Below are 14,539 nucleotides of genomic sequence, written 5' to 3'. Positions count from 1 at the left end.
ACATGATAGATACCTCCAAACACCAAAAGTCTTCCTTTCTGTTTGTCATCTAGCCTCAGAGCTGGTGATAGCACCTTCAACCTAATGTCTCTCATTACAAAACAAAAACAGTCCTTCTTCCCTACAATGTCTCATTTTAAAACACAGGATGTGAAAAATGGATAAAGCAGTTTGAACTCTAGAGTAAAAGCTTTATCTGAGATAACTCAACTTGTTAAAACTGACTAGCAGCAAAATTAATAGCGTATGTATTAAATCCTTATATTATACAACTTCTGACCCATATTGATCTGAAAAAAGCAGAAATGTTACTTCAAGAACCATCCCAATAGTTTCTGTAATGTGGAAGAATTGTTTTTTAAAAAATGGAAGACAGTTTAAGGCAAGTATTTTCATTTCCACTAACTCTAAAAACAAGCCAAAATAGCAAAATACCAGCATGGACTAGACTAACACTTATTTTTATTTTTATTTTATTTTACTTCTTGAGACGAGATCTCATTGTGTTGTCCAGGCTTGTCTCAAATTCCTGGGCTCAAGTGAGTCTCCTGCTTCAGCCTCCTGAGTAACGGGGATTACAGGAATGCACTACTATGCCCAGCTGAGAACATTTTTTATTTGCCTAGAAATGCCAATCTTCTCTTAATATGTGACTTAATAATGAGGAAAGAGACCCAAGCATCTAAGATCACCAACCCCCTTGACTTCCACACTGCATTTCAACAGAAGAAAAGGCTGGCCAACCCGTGCATCCTTAATCACCTTCCTATAGATAGCAGGCATAGTATAGGGGAATCTTTCCAGAAGGCATTGTTTTTAATTAAACAAGATCAAACCCCCACCCCAAGCTTACTCCATCGACCAAGACCCTTTCACATGTAATTTCTAAAACTGTTAACCCAAGACCCTTTCACATGTAATATCTAGAGTTGTAAGCCTACATAAAGGCAGAGCTTCTCTTTGTTAGATGAGCCTGGCTGTGAGACAACTATGTCGCCTTGCTCCTGGCCGAATAAATCACCTCTTCCTTCCTAGTTCAGTGTCCTGAGAGGTCTGTTTCTTGTGGCCGCTCCTGCTTCAATAACATTCAGGCAATATTCTAAATAGTCACATTTCATTTGTCATATCTTTTTTTAAAAAAAGAAATTTTATTAGGACTGTAGGAAATCCAGAGAAATAATTAAAATGAATACATCCACCCAAAGGAATTAAAATACTTCTAACATGTTCATTCAAAGCACCAGTTTTATCTATAATAGTTTTTAAAAATTACACCATTATCATATACCCCAAGGAAAACAGGGAGACATAATACAATTAATAGAATTAAACGAGGAACATTTTTTAGTGAAGAGAGTTATAGAGAAACAGGGAGAGAAAAGGTTTGTGTTGGGTTTTTACAGCTACAGAAAGGCTGCCTATTGATAATTAATGCCAACTAAACTTTAAAATGTTACTCTAAGACTATTTCCTTCAATCTGAAGCTGTTAATCATCCCTGAAGCACTTTATAATGCAGGAACACAATACTTAACACATAAACTGCAAAATAGGATTGGGTTAAACCCTAGCATTTCCAGAACACAGTTAATGGCTGCTAAATGTAACAGATTTGATTTGAATTCAGCATGAGGATGACTCAATAGTCCCTAAATTTAAAATTGTTTAGCATGTGCATTAGGAGAGCTTTACTTTATTCATTTGATCTTTCAAATGCTCTCCACGTTTTTATTTCAATAGAGCAGTAAGCAGAGTAGAATCCTACATATTTCACTAAGAAAATTAAGATGCCATGTTTGTTTTCCCTGATTTATATGAGGTAGATATAAAATGCAAAAATATACTTTAAAGCAAAATATTTCTTCCTCTCTGTGGTTCAGTTTTCCAAACTAGACCTTTAATTCTTAAAGAAAGTCAAACATATTTATCACATTTCAACTATGACTTTAGCATTATGATCAAATGGCTCTTCTCTTAGTACAAGTAAGGAGAGGCTCAATCAGTTTTACTGCTGGCACTACTTGGTTCCAGGATTTTCTAACTCACTGAATCTCGGCATCTAGTCATCACTGGGAAAGCAGGGCCAGCCTTAACTGTGGTGTTAAACTACATAATTCAAACTTAAAGCTGTTGGAATTTTAAATCATTCTGAGCTTTGAGGAGTGTGGCTACGCAGCCTGAGTCACTTGGCATGCAGCTGCAACTTCTGCCTTTTTTTCCTTTAAATAATTAGAAAGACCAAACAGCACTAGAAATGAGACCTCCTTCAGATCATTACCCCTCCTCATGGGGTAATAAACTAATCTTCCTTGAGTCAAATCACAACATATGATCTGATCTCATATGGAAAATATTGTAGTCCTGCTAGAATTTCTCTGCCTCTGTGAGTGAAACCTCAACTTTTCAATGTTGGAATGTTAACCAGAGTTATTTAGAGTGTCTCTTGTGTGAAACCCTTAGACTATACTCAAACTCTATACTTATTCATATCTTCTGAATCTCATTATTTAAGGTTGACAGTAGCCATCATTTAGACAGTGACTGAAACCTACCATGAGTAAAGGTGATTGTGATCACAGTCCCAAATCCAAAATGTCTTCCTGGCATATAAACTCATCCCAAAACTCAACACCATATTTGTAAAGTTAAGTATGATGATTAAAAAAAGAGTAGGAATGGTTGATAAAGAACAGCAATTTATTGATGTCAATATTTAGTTAGGGATATTTTAGTCCATATGATTCTAATGCCATGTATTTCACTGAGCTTTCCTATAGTTAAAAAAAAAAGAAGACAGTATGACATAAAGAAAGTACTGGATTTGAAGTGAGAAGACACAGATTTCTAATTTCAGTCCTAACATCTAATACTGGGTTCTTACATGAATCACCTAAGGTCATTTCATCTTTTAAATGAAAAAGTTAAACTTTAAATGAAGCCTAATGTTCTTCCCAGCACTTGCATGATTGTTAAGTCTATAGCAGTTCCTATTCTATTACAAGACCATAAAGTATGCACATTATTGTGTAGTATCTTTGTAATTATTCTGGATATTGAATACTCTAGATTAATGCCATCTTACTAAGCATATCTGTTAAATGCAAAACGTAATTTTAATTCCATGCCACTCAGCGTACCTTCAATATTCCTCTGTACATGTGTACTTGCTGTGACCATTCTTTCTTGACCAAACAGGGTGTTGAATTTACAATACCAGTTGATTTGCTAATTTATTACTTTATAACCCTTTGTATGACTAGGTAACTACCATATGGCTTATTCTCCTTTTGCAGAGTAATACAAGCTTACTGAATGGAACACACTATTCCAACCAGCATTAAAAGGCACACCTTGAGATAAAATGATCCCAGAGAAGTCAGAGGAAGCTAGTCACAGTAATAAGGAAGGGAATCACAGAACAGTTGGTGGCACGTTATCAAGTCTCTCAATATAGGACTGACAATGGCCTCAAATATAACGCCATCAGGAAGAACAACTGAACATAAGACATTTTTGTTTTTTAGATCATGGCAGGATAATGATGTTAATCAAGTAAAATCTGTAGAACATTTCTAAGTCTGCAAAGTGTTGTGTATGTTTTGAACCTGCTTACTCAATGACTCAAATATCATTTAATGAGCAGCTATTATGTCCCAGGCATTGTGTTACATGCTGGGACTACAGAGATGAGTAAGACAAGGTCCTACAAGATGCTCACAGTTTCATGGAGAAGACAGGTAAACAGAGAATCACAATAAAACATGAAAATAAGTGCTATAATAGAGGGAACATTCCACTGACGAGGTAGAAAATCAGCCACAAAAAGAACAGGGAAAACATTCTAGGCAGGAGGAATGTCAAGGGTAAAGGGTAGGGAAGGATGTGATCTCATGAGAGGATGAGGGGATGTGTTACCTGTCAAAGGACCTAGGGTACACAGAAAAAAAAGCACTGCATCAGAAGTTCAAAATTTTTATTCCACGGAATGCGGAACCTTATTTTGGAAAAGCTATCAGAAATGGTAACAGCTAACCTGAACATAAAAGGAAATATGATATCCTTTGTACTTCAAAAAATTCACAAGAGAGTTCACCTTAGCTAATGCTGCTGGGGCAGTTTTCTTCTGATTATTGTGACTTCTCACCAGAAAGAGATTTAACACATTGGCAATTACCTTCTCTCGCTTTTATTAATTTTTGGTTATGCACCTGGATTTTCAAGGGGCCTCATAAAAGGCCACATATTTGCATATGTTCTAATTTTAGGAGGCTGCCATATGCTACATGCTTAAACTATAGTAATACATGCAAAAATGCATTTGTAAGACAAAAAGTAACAAAGGGGTCAATGAATCATGTTTATAACATTTTGTCACATTTCTTACTTAAATTATTTATATAAGCCATGACTTTAAGATGCCTTTTTTAGCTTTATTCTTGAAACAAAAAGATTTGAAGAGTAACTTGTTTAAGAAAAAAAGAAAGCAGCTAATTTTTCAAATAAAACCATCTTACATAAGCCCTAATTGTCACTTCAGTATTTGTAGACTAGAACTATATTTAAAGTTGGAAAAAATACCATTTTTTGACAAGATCTCTGGAAGGAGTAAGGAAAGCCACTATTATTTTTAATCAGAGAGAGTTTAAAACCATAAGTTAAATTCTTAACACAAACATGAGATAAATTGATAAGTAAGTCAAAAGTTGTTAAAACAAACAAAAAAAAAAAAACAAAAAGGCAAAATTAGGAAAAGGAATCCATATAATTCTTTGTAATAAGATAATTATTTTTTAGGAGAACATCCCTCAGTTTACCTCAGTGACAACGTACCTTATTTAATAGGCTTTCAAGAGGGAGTATCATAAAGATTCCAAAACATTACTATGTTAGAAATGCCCTCTGGCTCTTCCTTTTTTTGCTGGGAAGTGGTGTTGGTGGGGGACAGAGTTTCATTGTTTTTGCCCAGGCTGGAGAGGAGTGGCGGGATCTCAGTTCACTGCAACCTCCATCTCTTGGGTTCAAGCGAATCTGCTACCTCAGCCTCCTGAAGAGCTGGGATTACAGGCACGTGCCACCACACCTGGCTAATTTTGTATTTTTAGTAGAGACAGGGTTTTGCCACATTGGCCAGGCTGGTCTCGAACCCCTGACCTCTGGTGATCCACCTGCCTCGATCTCCCAAAGTGCTGGAATTAGAGGTGTGAGACATCTTTTTCTTTTTTTTGAACATAATCTACATCATTTGCAACAAGATTATTTTGTGGGAAATCATGACTATAAGTTTTAGAGAGCTATCTCAAAACAGTGAATCAACAGCACTTGACTCACATCTTATTTTAGGAAGGGGCTCTATGGGTATAGCTGCTGGCCGTGGTTACCTTCTCTCTGGGAACCTTATCCATATTTACTTCCATAACTGGTTACTGCTCTGGGTTCACAATGTTCTTTCTTTTCCAGTCTACTGTAGGCAATCAAGTTCTTGTCCTGGGTCAAGCAGCCAGGAGCATTCTCCAGGAAGTGGAGTTTTAATCTAGAGGATCTGGCTCCAGAGTACACATATCAACCATACCCTGCACCTTATCTTCTTCCCTCTCCCACAACTCCTCAACTAAGTGGGAGGTTTAAGAATGCTTGGGAATAAAATACTAGCAATATTCCCATTAAAATAAGACACAAAATCACAAAAGAAATAGAGCCAATAAATACATGAAAAACAGGCAATGTCTCCTGTCAAAGACATGAGAGTTAAAAACTATAGGGTAGCATTTTTCACCTATCAAGTTATTAAGTGTTTAAAGTGTAATATCCATGTTATTGAGAGTAGTTACAAATGATACTTCTAAATATAACTGAGAGGTTATAATTGGAATTATCTTTCTAGAGAATAATTTAGCAATTGTTTCCAAAACCTTCAAATGTTGAGGGAAATATAAACAAAATCTACTTCTAGAAACGTGGTCAAATAATCAGACCTGCACAAAAACAATATTCACTAAAGCGTTAATAGTGAAAGATGGAAAACATGAACATCCAACAATAGAGTTGTTGATATAAGTTTTACTATAACTATTAAAATATCTTTCTTTAGGGAGTAGTAAGCTGCAAAAACATGCTTAATGTTTTATGTAATGAAAATATATTAAAATGGTCCCTATTTTATAAAAAGAAACATTATGTATAAACAGGAATTAAAGAAAATCAACCCAAGACACTCCCATCTTCTTTCTCAAGTCTCTTTGTTCCATGCAGAAAGTGTCTCCACATCCCATTATGGCCCATCCTCACCCAAATGTCCCTAGACCTGTCAATCAAGATGGCAAGTATAAAATGCCTTAAGTCTTCTCCTTCCTTCACAATTGACCTTATAGTAATATCTGTATAAACACAGCCAAGAAGTAGAGAGTGGTTGTGTGGGGTTAGTCCCACAAACTCGCAGCAAACCACCACCATCAGGATCCCACAGCAAATACTATCTTTATCATTAAATTGAACAATCACTGCTCTATATACAACTTATTTCCAAGTTAGTCCTATCTCAATTAGATTGTAAGATGATCTAAATCAATCACTGTGTTTTACGTAGCAAATCCTTAACATTTGTATACCTAACCGCCAAGTTGTTGACTACGTCCCCAAGCAACTCTGAAGGTCGCAATTTGTAGTTTTAGTAAGCTAGAAACTTCACTCAATACACAGCTGAAACGGACTTCAAAGCCAATTACCTATTCCCTACATTTAACCAAAGTATTGTTTTTATCTACACAGGGACACATATGCAGTCACTTTTTGAAAGAATACATTGCATCTTTATGAAAGTCAGTATATAGTGCCAGTAAAGTGGTTCTTAGATGCTTAGGAATAATACAGTAAACTAAATATCAAATTCAGCCATGGCTCAGAATCAGAGCATGAATAAGTCTATCATATATTCTACATGGAAACAAAAATAGGCAATTTATTAATCTTTCAGGAAGCATTCCAACTAACATAGTGGATTAATTCCAAGGAGTGTGACTGCTGGATTATTTGGTAAGAGTTTTTTAGTTTTATAAGAAAACACCAAGCTGCAGAAGAAGCTGTACTATTTTGTACTCTCACCAGCAATGACTGAGAGTGCCTGTGGTTTTACATCCTCATCAGCATTTGGTGTTGCTACTGTTCTGATTTTTAGCCATTCTAATAGATGAGTAATGGTATCTTTTTTAGGTTTACAATTCCCTGATGACAAGGATCTTCTCATATGCTTATTTTCCATTTGTATATCTTCTCTGGTAAGGCACCTGCTCAGATTTTACCTATTTTGTCATAGGGTTATTTTCTGATCATTGAGTTTTAATTGTTTTTGTGTGTGTTTGCCCCAGTCTTATAAGACGTTGTCCTTGTTCTTTGTTCTTTTCGCCCTCCACTCTTTTCTGCACTCTGTAGTTACAATTAACCTTTTTATACAATTCTTTTTCTCCTATCTTTTATTGCTACACTTGAGTTTGCAATATACATTTACAATTAATCCAAGTCCTCTTTCAAATATCTTCTACCAAACCATAGTTTGTTATTTTATTCTCTGTGTAGTGCCTTCCACAGAGAAGATTTTAATTTTAATGAAGTCCAACCTATCAAGTGTTTTCCTTTAACAGATCATGTTTTTACATGAAAAAAGCATGGCCACATTTTCCTTGTTATTTCCTATGAGTTTTCTATTTTACACTTTACATTTAGGTAGGTCTTTGCTTCTTTTTGAGTTAGCTTTGGCAGTTATGTTTATATAATTTAAATAAGAAATTGAGAATTGAAAAGGCAAAAAGCATGCAGGAGACACAGATCTAGTAACTGGAGGAGGAACAAAGAAAAGTAGATGGAACTGGTGCTGGGGCCAGGCGCTTCTCAGAGCTGGGATCCAGACCCTTACTGGGAGTGACAGGAGGCAGACAGTACTTATACTTCTGAAGCTCAGGAGGCTAGTTCTGTGGTGGTGGTGGTGGGGGCGAGTGAGGGGAGGGGAACCAGAAATAAGAAATGCCACAGCATAAACATTAAGAACTGTGGTATTTTTCTGAAGAACTGATCTTTTTATCATTATGGACTACCCCTCTTTATCCCTAATAGTTTTCCTTGCTCTGAAATCTGGTTTGTCTGAGATTAATTGCTCCAGTATTTTTTCTTAAAACTGTTTTGCTCTTTTGCCCAGGCTGGAGTGCAAGGGCGTGATCTCAGCTCACTGCAACCTCTGCCTCCAGGGTTCAAGTGATTCTCCTAACTCAGCCTCTAAGTAGCTAGGATTATAGGCATATGCCACCATGCCTGGCTAATTTTTGTATTTTTGGTAGAGATGGGGTTTTACCATGTTCATCAGGCTAGTCTTGAACTTCACAGCTCAAGAGATCCACCTGCCTCAGCCTCCCAAAGTACTGGGATTACAGGTGTGAGCCACCATGCCCTGCCTTATCGCTCCAGCTTTCTTTTGATTAATGTTAGAATTATTTTTTCCATCATCTCTTTACTTTTGTGTCTGTACATTAAAGTGGATTTCTTGTAGACAACATACAGCTGAGTCTTGTTTTTAATCCACTTTGAATCTTAGTTGGTATGTTTAGACCAGTAATGTTCAAATCGATATCTACCATATTTGCTACTATTCCCTTCATTCTCTTCATTGTCCTTGTTCTTTGTTCCTTTTGCCCTCCACTCTTTTATGCATTCTGTAGCTTTCATAACTTTTTTAAACAATTCTACCTTTTTCTCCTATCTTTTATTGTTATATTGAGTTTGCAATATACATTTACAATTAATCCAAGTCCTCTTTCAAATAATACTATACCACTTCATGGGTAGCACAAATACCTTAAAACATAGTATCCCCAGCACTTGTCTCGTATAAATTGCTATTATTAATTTCACTTAAAGGCAGGCATTGTTAAAAAGAGAATGCTCTGGATATATTTCAAAATGTCTACTTTTCCCCCCATCCCTTACCAGAAGCACAAGGAAATTTTCCTTTGGTCTTCACCAAAACTCTGGTAGGGATTCTAGAGGTAAAACTCAGAAATATGAAGCCCTTCCTAAGACCAGTCCACTCTGGAGTCTAACTCTGAAACTTGTCCACATGAACCTCCAACAATTCATCAGTTACGGTTTGAGTTTTTCTACCCCAGGACTGGTTCCCATGGAGATTTCTGCTACTAGGCTTCTGCTCCACTAAGTTGCAATTCTCCATATTAGCCTGTCTCTCTTCAATTTGGGGGGCAGTGGCTTGCCCTGTGACTTTAATCCTCTGGTGGACCTAAGAGTTGTTGATTTTTCAGTTTATTAAGCCTTTTTATTATTGTGAGAATGAGTATGGAAACTTCCAAGCTCCTTGCATGTTAGACCTGAAATTGGAAGTGGCTATTTTTTAAAATAATCATTACTAGTAGTGATTATATAGAATCCTAAAATTTCCATCTTGAATTCAAACTATTATATAATACTATCTATTTCATTGGGGGGAAAAACCATTCTATCTTCCTAAATGTGAAGGTTCTCATTTTACAGCTTTTAGGATATTATCCTATTTCATATGTTCTAAAAGGTTAACATTACTGAATGATTTTTAATTTTGCATTTATGAAAGTATTAACATTATCCTGGGGCTACACTACATTAACCGAAAAATTCAGTTAGCTAAAGGTCTAAGAGCCTGCAAGTAAGGAGACTGTAATTATTGCAAAGCATAATGTAAAATGCATCTCAAAATATACCAACCATCAGTTGTCTTGCTTCAGAACATAAGCTTTGGAGGCACAAAGAAATGTTTAGATCTTAACTCTTCCCCTTACCAGCTTTGTTAAAGTCTTTCCTTATCCTCATTTGTCTTTTATAAAATACAGACAATAAAACCTACCTATTGGGTTATTATAAAGGATAACTTAAAGTGCTTTGCATGTAAGTGCATGGTACAAACAGAAGTTGTCGCTAATTGTTGTTTTCATTATTATTATTATTGTTTTCATGACGTTGTTTTCATTTTATTATTGTTGTTGTTTTCATTATGATAATTACAATTATTATTATACTTTCCTTCAATTGCTACTACCACTATTGAAAATATTTCAATTATAGCATCTACCATATTCTATGTAGGGCACACCTTAGCTGTATAGAGCCTACTTGGACCATTTCACTGCCCCTATTTGCTGGGAATGAATTTCATTAAGAAAGTTTTCCATTCCATTTTCCTATCTCCTTCTAATATCTAGTCCTCAATCTACATATAAAACATTACCTTGTACATTAAAAACATAAACCAAAGAGGAAAAATATGTGAAAATATTTTGAGTGTGAACATATTCAGATGCCAAGAGCACTGAACAAGGAACTATAAATAAAACAGCAGCTAAAATACTTTTTATAGCAGAAGTTGAGTTATTAAACTGCCTTTCAGATTCTACCTAATACTACTTTTATTTCTAAAAGTTTAATTCCAATTCTAAGAAGAATTTTCTCAGAGAAATTTAAATTACACCAAAACTTTCAAACTCATTCTTAATCTCACAGCTTTTTATAGTCAACCTGCATTGTCTGAGTTTGGTAATGATGAATTTCTCTTCTGAGTTTTGTCTGTGCCAGCAAAGCTTTTCCAAAATTTAAAGTGAAATTCAAAACTGAACAGAACTTTTTCATAATACGTGGCAAAACTTGCATCCTTTACTGCAATTATTAGGGAAACTAAAATAGATTCTTTAAATGAATGACCCAGATCCTTTTCACAGAAGGCACAGAAAAGATAGCAGGTTTCTTCACATTCCAGTTTAACTTTCCTCAGATGGGATTTGTATTTAGAATTCTCTTTGAAGAACCCAAATGTATTACTCAGTGGCAGAAACACTGTATATTATCATTAAACATCAAAAGCTGTATCAGAGAGAAGGTGACCTATAGTTCTGGCATGAGTGGTTGAAAAATCTGAATGTGGACTTTGTTACTCAGTGGCAGAAACACTGCGTATTATCATTAAACTTGAAAAAGCAGTATCAGAAAAAGTAACCTCTAGTCTTAGACATGAGTGGACTTGATTTTTTCATGAAATAAACCACAGAGCAGAAGACAATTACATTCCAGGAGTTAAGTAATTCTTAGTTCCTAGTCATTCATTATTTCTCCCAAATTAACTGTTTTAAACTATTCCATCCAAAAACAAAAAGATGTTTTCATAATTCTATAAAATTCAGTAAGGCAAAGCAATCATAAGGAAGAAAGGAAAACACTTTTTCCTACCATGTAATTTATGTTTTGGACCTTAAGTTCCTCTGTGTTCAGGAAGTGGTATGCCCACTGGTGAACAGAAAGCATCCCTATCTGAGGCCCTCTTTATTTATGCCCCCAAACGAACAACAGATGTGACTTTCATTCAACATAAGTCAAATGGCTCTTGCCTCCTCTCTCATTATGGGATCTCGTTGTGCACACCCAATTTCTGCCACAAGTGGAAGCAGCATGAGGCCCTCACCAGATGCAGCTGCCTCGTCTTGGACTTTCTACCCACTAGAATTATGAGCCAAGTATACTTTTCTTTATTAAAGAATAAAAAGACAAAGTGGCTATTCAGCATGAGCAAGTTTTAAGCAGTAAATAACTTTTATCTTCTTCCCAAACCAAAGTATGTGAATTTTTTGAGCCAAAGTATAAAAAGAGATAAAATGGATCCTTAATGCTCCATACTTCAAATACAAAGGCAGAGAGAGGTTATCAATTTGAGAGTGTGCAATTCAAGCTAATGAAGTGACAGATTTGTAAGAATCTTCCTTTCTTGAAGGTGTCCATAATATTACCCTCAAGAATCATCATAGTTTTTGCTTGATGTAAGGTATCAGCATGTTTAAGTTGATTTTCTGGACTTCAAATATTGGCTAGTTTTCTGAAGGATTAAAGCTAACAATATTTTTAAAACCAAATTTAGTTTTTTGATCATGCACTAAGATTTTAGGAAGCATGGCATTATGGAATTTTTATTTTCTTAGATCAAGAACTTTGGAAGACAGGGAAAGGATACAGAGGATCTGCCTTGCCAGCTGCCATTTACAGTGTAGTTCAATAGTCATCATCAGTGGATCAATGAGAACAACCGTCATCTGAGGTTTATTAATCAAAGCAGCAGGAGGGATTAAGGTGAGAATATAGCACTTTAAAGCTTTAAAAAACACACTAAAATGCTCTATCCAACTGATGCTCAAAAGAAACCCATGAAATGAGCAAACAGGAGATGCTATAAAGAAGCCAAAATTCTAAATTTGTCTAAGGTCACAAAAGTAGTGAGAGGCAAATCTTAATCTCAGATTCTGTTCACAAAAAGAATAAATACAAGAGAAAATATAAGATTCCTCATGATTAGTCCCAGAGTTTCTTGCCCTAAATGATCTTTTGCATTCCATAACCCTAACTCAAATATTCGTGAATGATTCCCAATTGTATAATTACCTTCCCAACCTCCCATCACTGAGCACTACACATAACATATGCATCTGCACCTGTGTCACCACTATTTGAATGCCTAAGAAGCCAATCAATCTTAAGTGAGCTCTTGACTCACTCCCCCAACAGGTTCATCCCAGGTTTCCCATTTCAGTAAGTGATATATCATTGGACAAGCTAAGTGTAGGAGTAATTTTAATTTCTACCTTTCCTCTATCCAAGCTCTCCACATCTAAGGCATGGGCATGTTGGATGGATTCCTCTTCCAACATATCGTATCTCTTAATTCTATCCTCTCCACTACTCAAGTCCAAGCAACCATCAACCGCTTACCCGGATCACATCAGTCTCCTCACTGGTCTGCCCCTTCATGCCTCTAAAGTCTGTTCTACATATAACATGAAAACTAAAATTATGACCTTTCCAAATGCACTTAAAATCCAAGCTCCTACAAATGCCTATATACCTACCTACATTCATATTTTTATAATTCCTATTTATACATATCCAAAAATAAAGCCTCTATATTCTCAGAGCAACCAGAAAGTCACAGATGGAGGATGGAAATTCAGGACTTAAGCCAAGTCTTCCAAGCATCCTTTTCATGAAGCCGTTTAATTGCCTAGTGATCTAGTCCAAGAAACTTAGCCCTGTAAATTTGCTCATTTACAGTATTGTAATAAAACTGCTGCTCCTCCAACTTTACCTGGTGATTGGAGAATCTGATGAGATACTATATGTCAAAGTGATTTGAAAAGCCCAAAGCATTATGCAAAGTAACATCAAACACATGGTATTGTGGAAATGGTACTCAAGTGTGAAGTTCTGAGCACTGTTTATAAGAAAGGGAAGTTAAATGAATCTAGCTAAAATAATTGACTTGCCACTCATCAGTAACCTTGGCTGTTTCAATCCTTTTCTACTGCTTAAGAGGACCGTTGCAAGACAAAAAAGCACATTGCTACCCCAGTTAAACTTCCTGATTTGAGGCTTTACCTTACCAACAAATAAGAAATAGATAAGTCTTACAAAAGCATTTCTGACCAAAAAGAAACTAGAGAGCTACAAGACAGTTTAGAAAGCTGGGGGTAGGGGGTGGGGGGAGTAATCAGCCTCACCATCCTCGAAGACTCTCCATCCCCAAAGTCTCCATTCATCTTCTTCCTCCTCCCAAGATGCTGATACAGAGGAAAAATCAGAAATACAGGGCCCTCCTAAGCCCCAGGAACAAGAACCTCCGCCTTCCAGGTTCAAGCAATTCTCCTGACTCAGCCTCCCAAGTAGCTGGGATTACAGGTGTTTGCCACCACGCCAATTTTTTTTTTTTTTTTTTTTTTTTTTTGAGATGGAGTCTCGCTCAGTTGCCAGGCTGGAGTGCAGTGGTGTGATCTCGGCTCACTGCAACCTCCGCCTCCCAGGTTCAAGCAAGTCTCCTGACTCAGTCTCCCAACAAACTGGGATTTTCCCAACGCCTGACTAATTTTTTTTTTTTTTTTTTGAGATGGAGTCTCACTCAGTCACCAGGCTGGAGTGCAGTGGTGTGATCTCAGCTCACTGCAACCTCCACCTCCCAGGTTCAAGCAGTTCTCCTGCCTCAGCCTTCCAAGTAGTTGGGATTACAGACGTGCGCCACCATGCCCAGCTAATTTTTGTAATTTTAGTAGAGACAGGGTTTCACCATGCTAGTAGGATGGTCTTGATCCCCTGACCTCATGATCCATCTGCCTCAGCCTCCCAAAGTGCTGGAATTACAGGTGTGCACCACTACACCTGGCCCTTTTTTCTGCATTCTTAGTAGAGATGGGGTTTCACTATGTTGGTCAGGCTGGTCTCAAACTCCTGACCTCAGATGATCCACCAGCCTCAGCCTCCCCAAAGTGCTGGGATTATAGGCATGAGCCACTGCACACGGCCTGGCTGTGCATTTGTATACATGAAAAAATGGCTCTCAAGTATAAGTCAAACAAGCATGAAAAAGGCAAGTGCTTCTAATAAAATGAGTCCATCAATATCTAATTATATCATATTAATGTCAGATCTGTTGACAGAGGCATTGTGCTTTTAAAAGACAGTAGCATCTAGAGCTGGATATACAA

General features: G+C 36.6%; 1 protein-coding gene across 9 annotated transcripts in view; it reads right to left on the bottom strand.

The window, feature by feature from the left end:
• The window catches only part of OXCT1 (3-oxoacid CoA-transferase 1), a 142,776-nt gene that overhangs the window by 84,523 nt on the left and 43,714 nt on the right, over positions 1–14,539 (bottom strand). The gene's annotated exons all lie outside the window — the stretch shown is intronic.

Source organism: Callithrix jacchus, chromosome 2, assembly GCF_049354715.1.
Source record: "Callithrix jacchus isolate 240 chromosome 2, calJac240_pri, whole genome shotgun sequence".
In the NCBI taxonomy this organism is placed as follows: Eukaryota; Metazoa; Chordata; class Mammalia; order Primates; family Cebidae; genus Callithrix; species Callithrix jacchus.
The sequence above is the reverse complement of the archived record's forward strand: the minus strand, read 5'-3'. Positions and strand labels throughout refer to the sequence as shown.